Genomic DNA, 12,036 nt, shown 5'->3' with positions numbered 1-12,036 from the left:
TTTTCAATTAATAAATAAAGGAAATATGTAATAAAGAGAAGTAAGGGTAGATCCACAGGGACTTAGAAAATTCCAAATTTCTGTTTGAATTGCTTATACCAGGAGATAAGTAGTAAAAAGGGGTTTTTGGTAAAATGATTAAATAATAAAAAGTGATTTAAAGAAAAATAAAGAAAATAAAAAATTGAAGGTTGAAAATGAATATGGTAATAATAACCTCAAGCCTTATTTTGACTCAATTTCCTTCAGATCATCAAATTAGATTTTCCCTTCAGGATTTACGTCGGTTACTTTGTCTAAAAGGGTAATCATCGTGATTCTATTTGTATACCGAATACCCAAGGTGATCTTTGATTCCGGCTTTAGAAATTGATTTGATCAACATCAATTATTGTAGATCAATAATTGTTTAATTTCGTGAAGACCGACTCAGATTGTTGTTTCAATAACTATCAATTCTTATCTCAATTCCCTCTTGGCTATGTAATTTCGCCAAGTGTGTTCCCAGGAAGTCGAATTTGCTTTCAATAAGCCGATCCTTTCTCCCACACATTTAATCTTAACAACATCTTGACCAAAGTCAATCTTTTATTTTGAAAATTGTTTTGATTTTGAAAATAAGCGCAAAGATTGAGAGATTTATTCTGAAGTTATCAAGGTGCTTTTCAATTCTCACGTTGGAATTGAGCTATCGCTTCAGCTCTCGCCTTATGAGAAATTAGCTAAGCATGACAAAATTCATACTTAGCATGTTTAAAAATAAAACTTAAAATAAAAATGAAAACGAAAACGAAAACGAAATCTTGAAAAGAAAAGAAAAGAAAAGAAAGAAATAAATTTAAAAAACTAGAAAAAAAAGAATAATAATTATAAGTTGTGTGTTTAGGCTTACCCCAAGAGGGTATTTATAGCGTCTAAAACCCTAGAGATAAATATAAAAATTAAAAGAAAAATAATCCTAAAGATAATTCCAAAACTTTTCTAAATTCAAACTTTAAAATTAAAAATAAATCTCCTAAGATATCTCTACCTGTCCACATTCCGGAAGGCGTTGTCTAGATCTTCTAGAAAACTGTTGTTGACTGGACCTTCTAGAAACTACCACGTCAGACAGTTTCATACCCAGAGTTGTTCCCATGTCTCCAGTCGTGACCAAATAATAAAAAAATGAAGAATGCACCCTTTTATTGATAATTTTGGAAAGTAAGATCTTGCATGAAAATAAGCATAATTCAACCAAATCAGCAACAATAAATCCATAAGATCGAAGAATTAACAAGAAAATATTATCAATTTAAAACACTCATCACTCACACTTCTCGAACTTGGAAAACAACTACATTCCCGAAGCTTTTAGAGAACGACGCAGAGGTGTTGGTCATACTCTTATTCTGAACACGAGAACACTAGGATGTTATCTATGAAGACCACCAGGAACTGGTCAAGTTACGAGTGGAAAAATCAATTCATTAAGTCCATGACTATTTTCAGAGCATTGGTGAGTCCGAACAACGTTACAAGGAACTCATAATGACCATAGCTTGTCCTAAAAGTCATCTTTGCTACGTTAGTGTCCTTATCCTTCAACTAATAGTATCCCAACCTTAAGTCGATCTTGGAGAACACACATGCACCCCTAAGATGGTCAAAAAGGTCATCGATTCTAGGGAGGGGATAAAGGTTCTTGATGGTTAACTTGTTTAGCTATCAATAGTCGATGCACAACCTTATCAACCCATCATTATTCTCAATAAAGAAAATTGGAACTCCCGAAGGAGAAATACTTGACCGGATGAAACCTTTCTCTAACAGTTATTGAATTTGGGCTTTCAACTCCTTTAATTCTATCAATACCATGCACTAGGGAGCAATAGACACCATATCGAAACCCGACAATACCTCAATACCAAACTTCAATTATCGGTAAGGAGATAATCCTAATAACTCCTCCGGGAACACATCAGGGAAGCTCAAACGGTTCGAATATCCTTGAGTGTTGGAAGTGTGATTCATGTGTTGACCACGTGTGCCAAATGGGCTTCACAAACCCATTCGACCATTCTTTCAGCACTTACGACCGAAACGATCCTTGAAAAAACTGACTTCTCACTTGCCATTACTACCTTGGATCCATCCACCATTCTGAGCTTGAGTTGTCTAGCTTTGATCTTAAAATAACATCGTCCTTGGATAACCAATCCATGCCCAAAATGTTGTCAAACTCTTGAAACATCAGTTCCATAAAATTGGCTAAGAAACCCTAACCTTGGATCTCAACTGGAGCGATGAACCTTATCCACAATAACATGTAATCCTAAAAGACTAGACACTCGGACCCCTATCTCTAAATCCTGTAATTGAACGTTTCTCTCTCACAAAAGCTCAGTACAAATGTAAGAGAGATTGAATCCTGTATCTACTAAAGAAGTAACTAGAATAGAGAATAACATAAAGGTACATGATATCACATATATTGCATCACACTCCTCTTGTGCTCTGACAACATACCGACATGAGTCTACTTTAGTCTTAGAAATAGCAACAGACTTAGCTGTACCCTTACTTAACTGTATGGATGCTGAACCCCCTTATAAGTGTTTTATTTTTTAATATTTTTTCATATTATTCTATGTTATCTCTTTGATATTGCTAATATTGTTCGTTTATGTTCAATTCTGTGCATGACTCTATTTCCCAAAATACATTATTTAAAGGGCTAGTTCTACATATTTTTTTTCTGGAATCGAAGCTGGACACATGAGATTGAGAGACTTTTCAGGAAAATGTGACATGTTCAATTTTCTTAAGAAAATATCTATTAAATTTGGAACCAAGGAATAGGTCAAGAAGAAGGCGATCAGAATACCGAGGCACTCCACAATGTTGGGTCTATTGATAGGCCTCGTGTTATTCATCACCATTTGAATCATATATTGGATGATTTTAATCCTCGAATTATGGCACCCGAAATTCAAGTAACCCATTTTGAGCTCAAACTTGTTATGTTCAATATGGTAAATTCTATAAGGTAATTTGGGGGCATGACAACTGAAGATGTCAAGTAACACATTCGTAACTTTTTGGAGGTTTGTTATTCCTTCTGCCAACAAGGAGTGCATGAGGATGTGTTGAAATTAAAGATATTTTTATACTCTTTGAGTGATCGAGAGAGGGCTTGGTTGAGTGGTGTTCCATTTGGTTCGATAGAGTCATGGGTAGATCTTTGTAAAAGATTTCTATTGCACTATAACCACCAAACATGAACGCTCAGCTAAGGAATGACATAACATCATTTCGCTAGGGCAATTATGAATCTATGTATGAATATTAGGATCGTTACAAGAGTTTGATTCGAAAATGTTCTAATCATAGCTTTCAAGAATGGACTTAATTAGTTATGTTTTATAATGGAGTTAATGCCCAGACGAGGATGATGCTTGATGCCTCGGAAAATGGGTTATTGCTTGATAAATGACATACTAATGCATTTGCTATTTTGTATAGAATTGCCAATAATGACTATCAATTTCCTTCCTTAAGGCTTGGATCTGGGAGAAAAACACCTAGAGCATTCAAGTTATAAACCAAGGACTCTATGTCCACTCAACTCTCAACTATCACTAATAGGTTGAAAAACTTACAACGCTCTATTGAGGTAAAGGAAGTGAAGGCAACTAGTTCGGCATGTCCATTATACCATGACAATCATCTTGACAGTGAATGCCCGACTAATCATGAGTCCATCAATTATGTAAGCAATTTCAATCAGGGCAATAACAATCCCTACTCCAACACCTATAATCAAGGGTGGCGCCAACACCCTAACTTCTCATGGGGGTAATCAATGAATGCTAGTTAACCAACTCGTCAGCAAAATTATATTGAATCTCAATGCTACCAAAACATTATGTCATGGCATAATGCTAACAAGAGAGTCTTATCTTCAGCAAACACTAGTTCTTTGGAGGCCATAATTCAATATTTCATATCTACCATGAAAACGATGTTGCAAGACCACACTACTTTAATTAAGAATCAAGGAGCTTTGTTTCTTAGTCAAGGTGCCTTACTTCAAAGCCATAGCTCGTCTCTGAGAGATTTGGAAGGTCAAGTTGGTCAGATTGTCACGACATTGCAAGAGCATCATCAAGGAAGATTTCCAAGTGACACTGAATCACTAAATCTTATGGAAAAGAACAATGGAATGTATTGACTCTTCGTAGTGGAAATCAGATTAATCAACAAGTCAAGTTTGGAGGAAAGCAACATGATGATTCTACCCCCACTTTTGAACAAGCTGAACCTGAATTGCATGATGATATCATTTTCGAGAAGAAAAAAGATGAGGGTTCTACTAGTAAACTGTCAAATCACTAAATTTTGATGCCAAGGCAAAAATAATTCCTACTCTCACAGTTGAGGAAGTTGACCCCCACTGCCCTTCTCACAAAGATTGAAGAAGCACAATGATGAAGTTCAGTTCAAAAAATTTGTGGACATTCTTGATCAGCTTTACATTAATGTAATTCTGTTGGAAGCCATTGAACAAATGCCGACTCATGACAAATTTCTTAATGAAAATTATACCAAGAAGAGGAAAATTGAGAAGTATGAGATAGTTTCCACGGCAAAAGAATATTGCTCCGCATTGAGAAAGTTGTCGTCAAAGAAAAATAATTCGGGCAACTTTATTATTCTATGTCCTATAGGAGCTAATTTTGTTGGAAATGCACTGTGTGACCTTGGTTCACGTGTATATTCTTGAAGATTGGTATGGGAAATGCCAGACCCACCTATATGATTTTACAACTTGTCGAGCGATCCCTTGTTAGACCTGAAGGGAGAGTCAAGGATTTCATAGTAAAGGTGGATAAACTTGTGTTCCCAATCAACTTTGTTATCCTTGATTATGAAATTGATGTCAAGGCGCCCATCGTCTTGGGTATGTTTTTCCTACCCACTAGTCATATTATGATTGATTGTGAAAAAACTAAAACTTACCATGAGAATTGCCGACCAGTGTGTGACTGTTAATGTTTTTCGTACTTTCGAGTATGTGAATGAGTCCGAAGAATGTCAATGCATTTTTTAAATGGATTCATTGATTGAAGATGAAACCGAACAACTTTTCCAAATTAATTTCATTCAGCTAGCAGATTATAAATGGCCTAATGATGATGAAAGCATAGAGGAGCATGAAAAATTGTCTTCTAGGGTGGAGCAATCTAGCTTACCACTAGTTAGATCAGGTTATGCACTTTGAATCCCTTGATTTTGATGAATTTATTCTTCATAATCCAACATTATTGCATGCACCTACCTTATAGCTAAAGCCTTTGCTAGGGCGTCTTAAATATATTTACTTGGGCAATGATAATACTTTGCCTATGATTATTTATTCTAGCCTTACTACTAACCAAGAGCAAAGTTTGTTAAGTGTTTTGTCACAACATAAGAAAGCACTAGGATGTACTATGGCAGATTTAAAGGGGATTAGTCCCACGATTTGCATGTATAATATCCTGCTAGAAGAATGCCATGGAAACTCGATATAACTACAACGAAGACTAAATCCAGTCATGAAAAAAATGATGATGAAATAAATAATTAAATGGATTGATGTAGGAGTGATTTACCCCATATCTAATAGCTCATGGGTGAGCCCTATCCAGGGTGTTCCCAAGAAATATGGAATGACTATGGTAACCCATTAAGATAATGAGCTATTACCCATGCATACTGTCACTGGTTCGAGGATATGTATGGACTATCGTAAGCTCAACAAAGCTACAAAAAAGGATCATTTTCCTCTACCCTTCACTGATCAAGTGTTGGATTGATTGGTAGGCAAAGCATTTTATTACTTTTTAGATGGGTATTCAGGGTATAATCAAATTGTCGTTATACTAGAGGACCATGAGAAGACCACATTGACATGTTCCTATAGCACTTTTGCCTTTAGGAGGATGCCGTTTGGACTCTATAATGCCCTGAGAACTTTTCAGCATTTCATGCAAGCCATCTTTTCTAAAATGGTTAAGGAATTCCTTGACATATTCATGAATGATTTATCCATTTTTGGAGATGACTTAATACGATGACTTGGCAATTTGACAAAAGTTTTTAAAAGATGCGAGGAGGCTGACATGGTTTTGAACTAGGAGAAATGTCACTTCATGGTGACTGAGGGCATTGTATTAGGGCACAAGATATCCCATAAGGGCATTGAGGTGGATAAAGCTAAGATTGAATTGATTGAAAATTTGCCACCACCTATCTCTGCCAAGGGCATCAGGAGTTTTCTTGGACACGCTAGTTTTATAGAATATTCTTCAAGGATTTCTCCAAAATCTCTAAGCTCTTATGTATCGTGCTTCAACAAAACCAACCTTTTGCATTCGACAAGTTTTTTCCTATGCTTATTTACTGAGCTGAAGCAACTATTGATCTCAGCGCTCATTGTAGTTCCTCCCAACTGGTCATCACCATTTGAGTTGATGTGTGATGCAAGTGATTATGCTATAGGATCTGTTTTGGGGAATCCCCAAGTTAAATTTTTTCATTTGTCTAGCCTAGAAATCAATTTTGAATGCCATGGCATTTTAGATATTCAAGAGCAATTCCTTGATGAGAAAATATTATATGCCATGGCAATCCCGTGGTACGCTGACCTTGTTAATTTTCTTGTTAGTGGTATACTGCCTTTTGAATTGAATAGCTAGGGAAAAAAAAGTTCAATCATGATGTAAGGTTCTACTTTTGGGATGAGCCATATTTATTCAAGCATTGTGCAGACCAGATAATTAGACCATGTGTACTTGAAGAGGAGCAACAAGACATCCTATACCATTGTCACACGACCCTAAGCGGAGGCCATTTTGGAGGAGCGGGGACTGATGCCAAGGTTCTACAATCAGACTTTTATTGGCCAACATTGTTTAAAGATGCTCAAGAATTTTACAAGTCCTGTGATCGATGCCAACGCACTAAGAACATATCCAGGTGCATGAAATGCCATTGCAAGGCATTATGGAGATTGAGTTATTTGATGTTTGGGGCATTGACTTCATGGGAACATTCTCATCTTCTTGTGGTGTTTTGCACCTTTTGCTTGTTGTGGATTATGTGTCCAAGTGGGTGGAGCGATTGCAACATCAAAGAAGGATTCCAAAATCGTGCTTAAGTTTTTACAAAATAATATATTTACTCAATTTGAAGTGCCTCGAGCTATTATTAGCGATGAGGGAACCCATTTTGATAACAAGTTGATTGCCAAGGCATTTATGAGATATGTAGTCTATCACAAGATTGCCATGACATATCATATACAGAAGAAAGGCCAAAATTAAATATCCAACCACAAGATAAAGCAGATCTTAGAAAAAATAGTGAATCCGAGCAAAAGAATTGGTCACCAAAGTTAGATGAGGCACTCTGGGCATATAGAACATCTTTTAAGACTCCTTTGGGCATGCCACGCTTCAAGTTGGTGTCTAGGAAGGCTTGTCACCTCCCTATTGAGCTGGAACACAAAGCGTATTAGGATATTAAAAGGCTAAATTTTGATGCTCAATTAGCTGATGATCAAAGATTGCTTGAGCTTAATGAAATGGAAGAGTTCAGGGCACAAGCATATGAGAATGCCAAGCTATACAATGAAAAGACTAAAAAGTGGCATGACTAAATGATGATGACATAATATTTTCATGTTGGCAAACAAGTTTTACTTTACAATTCAAGGCTTAAGCTCTTCCCTAGAAATCTCAAATCTAGATAGTCAGGACCATTTAAGGTGCATCACGTCTACCTTTATGGAGAAATTGATATAAAAAATATAGACGATGGGACGATCTTTAAAGTCAACGGTCAACACTTGAAAGTTTACAATGGAGCTCCACATTTAAGCTACAAGTCAGTGTTTTACCAGTATAACGTTTAAGTGTGCCTTTCCTGTGAAGCAAATTTCAATGCCACAACATTGAATTTTGTTCTTTGTGCATAAATAAAGAATTTTTTTTTTGTTTGTATTTTTACTATTTTATTATTCATGGATATTTACAAATTGTTTTGTATTGTAGGGACGCACCACAGCTAATGACTAAACAATGGAACGGTTACCAATTGAAGAAAATAAAAAATTTAAGATGGAAATTTTCTTTTTACGCTTTATTACTTTATTTTATTTTTGTTTTCTTTTTTATTTTTCCATTTACCCCTCATTTAATTCTTACTTTTTACTTTTTCACCTACTCATTTAACCCCATCCATTCTCTTCTTTTCAACTGTCCACTCATTCTCTCTTTTTCATTTTTTTAACTTTTCATCATCTTACTTCCTCTTTCCCTCTACACTGATGTCATTGTTGCTAGAAGTAAAGTTACCAATTTTTTATTCTTTCTTCTTCCAAATCAGTGTAAAAATGGTTCACATACGACCTTCAAGAGCCGAAGCAAATTACCCTCAGTAGTTTGTGGATGAAGCTACGAATGAACGATTCCAAAACTTTAAAAATCAAAAACTCTTTTTAAAGTTGGGGTTTATTTTCACCGAAGAGCAAGACGACGGTTTTGGGTCGGATGTCATGGACATCGTTGAGCCCCATAAATGAAAAACATTTGTGTGACATCCTGGCATCATCAACACCTCGTTTCTTAAGGAGTTTTATACGAATATCTCAAAACCAAACCGACATGTTATTTTTTTAGGGGTCACTATATTCGTTTTACACCGTCGGTGATTAACTGTTATTTTCACTTGCAGGACATCGTCGATCAACATGTTGATTTTGAAAAGGAATCCGATAATGCAATGTACGATGGTATACTCGAAAATTTGTGTTTGCCAAATAAGGAATGGAATGGTCGTCAAGCTAGCCATTTTTCTATCAACCGAAAGTGTCTCTAGCCTTGTGCGTAATTGTGGAACCACTTCATGAAACACAAGTTAACGTTGACTACCCATAACACGATTGTAACCCTTTTTCGTCTAATGTTATTACATCCTATTATGGTTACTCGTTCGATTGATGTGGACGTATAATTTTTGAATAAGTTCATGAGTGTCTAAGAAAGAAATCTAGTGTGTTGGTGTTCCCAAATCTTATCATGTCATTTTGCCATAAAAAGAAGATGGTTGAAAGTAGTTTTGATGAGATTTTGTTTTTAGTTTCGGGCATCATCAGAGCTCAGTTGCCCATTCTGTTAGGATTGGTTAAACCCATATCCAAGGCAGCCAATACCGAGGAGTTCGTGGAAGATGAACCCATAATGTTGAGGCAAGACTACTTGCCCTCGAAGAATCTTTCTAACAAACAAGAACTCACTTGAGTGCTTTCAAAGGTGATTTAAAGAATTTCTTTGGCTACGTCAAGTAAAGAGATGTTGTTGTGGAGTCAATCTTTCAGGAGACGATCCCTCGCATGGAACAAAATATCCCGATTATCCTAGATGAAAGTCTGTCTGCAATTGATGATGCTGAGGATACCCCTAAACCTGATGATGATGATCCTACTGATGTTGAGCCTTTGCAAAACCCCGCAACCTATCACCATCTCATGTTGTTCCTAATGAGCCGTCCCATCCAGCCCCCAACCATGATGTAGCATTATAGCCTCCTTTCACGCGTAGAATAGTTGTCGTATCAAGACTTCAGCGGGGGGTGCCAACACCTCTATTGCCTCATATTACTCAACATCTCCAGAATCTAGCCCCGCTCCACTAAAAAACACACTAGGTCTATAACTGCAAGCACCTCCACTATAACACCTTCACCACCATAGAAATTGAGGTACCTCATTTTGTTTTCATTTTTGCATAGCATGACATCGCATTTAGTTTCATTAGTTACTTAGTTATTTTAAGCATTGAGGGCAATGCTTCTCTCAAGTTTGGGGGAGATAGTGTTCATTGTAGAACATGTGCATGATAGTATTAGCATAACATTATGCCACGGCTTCAGTAATTGGTAGGACAGTTAGATGAAATGTTTTGATGATACCCAATGATGATGAATTTTTTAGGTTAGAAATTGAATGTAATTGACTATTGAGAATATAGAACTGACTCTTGCACTTGATGATTTGTGAATTATTCTTACAAGATTTGTATGTTCTCTATACTTAAGGAATTTAGGTAGTTTTTATGAAAGAACTCTAGTTAACCTTAGCATTAAAATTTGGTATTTTGTTTAAATGATAAATCATTGTTTAAAGAACTCCCTTATGTTTGAATTTTGTTTAATCATGAATAAATGATTCAGCATAGCTTTAGAGGGATACTACTCTTTGATGTGGCATTGCCTAAAACTCTCTTTAATAAATGGAAACCACGAGCATACAACTGAATGAAAGTAGTAACAAGATGACTCTACGTGTTTGCACTTTTGAGGTAATGCCTATATATCGCGTTTCAATAAATAACAACCACAACAAGTGTAGACCAAAGTTGTGATGGTTTGACTCTCCTCGTAACAGCATAAAAATGGGGAAAATGTGTATTAAGCAAAAAGAGAGTATAAATGTGCTTAATAAATGAGTAAATGACATGGAAAAGTAGGGAGCTGAATTAGAAATTGCCTATATTGGTTAAGTATAGATTAGATATAATCGCACACACACAACCAAAAATAATCTTAACCTAGGGAAACATACTTGATTTCTTGATATGTCTAGCATGTGAAGCCAATTCTTTTTTAGGGATGAAATTCAATTTTTGTCTTGTTATCTTATTGTTGAAAATTGCCATAACATTTTGATTGTGTTAATTGTTATCCATTGCTTGAGGACAAGCAACAGCTTAAGTTTGGGGTATGATAACTCCATAAAAAGGATACTTTTAAGGCCTTTTTCACTTAAGTTATTGTTTGTCTAAGGGTTCATATAGGTCATTTTAGATTCATGTAGTTGCAATGTAGTTGTATTTGTGGTGGTTGTGTTATTTTTACTTTGTTAAGGTGTTATATGATGGGAAAGGTGTGGTTGGTTAGTGATGTATAGGAAATAAGGAGCATAGGGCAAGCTGAGAAGAATGTAGTTGCAATGCCTTGGCAATTATGGTGCAGAAAAAGGCAAAGAGATATTTACACAAGAGGACACCTGTCAAAGCACGTGTCTGCTGGTGGTAACCGTCTGAATAAGGTCCACTTCCACCTATTGATATAACTTCATGCATAATGAATGAATTTAGGGGTATGATGGGTATTTTGAGTGTAATATTTCCCAACAATACCCTTAGTTGTTTTATTTATAAGAACACCTCACATGAGAGAGAAAATATTGAAAAATATTCATCTTCTCCATTTTCTCTATCTCAATTAATGCACTCAACTCTTATTTTCCTCTTTCTCCATTTTTATTGGTGTTCCTCCATTGGTGAAGCTCGAGGGAGTGGAGTAGCATCCGGGAGGAGCCCACACTATAGTCGTTCATGGTGGCTTGAAGGAAGTGTCGACCGTCACACCTAGTGCTTTCTTCTTCAACCTTTGCTCCATTTTTAAAGCTTCAAACTTTATTTGGATTGTAAGGTCAAATGAATGATTAGGTATACTCCATGATTTGTTCGAACCCCACCATGATCTAAGCTATATTTGGTGGGGTTCATTCGATGGATGCTTGAAACTTTATTATAATGGTTGATGAATGTTTATCTTTTGTTTTTATTTGTTTTGTTTATGTGTGACTCGTCTTCTAAGATTGTAGGATCCATGAGAGTGTTCATTTCTTAGATGAAGACTAGATGTTTAAGAAAAATCTAGTCACTAATTCTTAAGTATTTGAGAGAAGCTTTAGTATGATTAACATAAGCAATGGTGTAAAGTTAATCACTATAGCCTAATCCTATAGTACTTAAGAGAGACTAAGCTAGGATCTGAACGACTGAGAGGGTTAGTGCATCTTCGATAGTGTAGGTTGCCATAGTTGAGAGTGAGAGGAGATGACATGGCATTATATTGTGTTAGGTTCTTAGACCAGAGATAGCGAGAACATTTTTAGAAAAATCCGTCAAACAAGTAAAGCATTAGAAGACTATATCAACTAGA

Source organism: Hibiscus syriacus, unplaced genomic scaffold (assembly GCF_006381635.1).
Source record: "Hibiscus syriacus cultivar Baekdansim isolate YM2019G1 unplaced genomic scaffold, ASM638163v2 tig00000340_pilon, whole genome shotgun sequence".
In the NCBI taxonomy this organism is placed as follows: Eukaryota; Viridiplantae; Streptophyta; class Magnoliopsida; order Malvales; family Malvaceae; genus Hibiscus; species Hibiscus syriacus.
The sequence above is the reverse complement of the archived record's forward strand: the minus strand, read 5'-3'. Positions refer to the sequence as shown.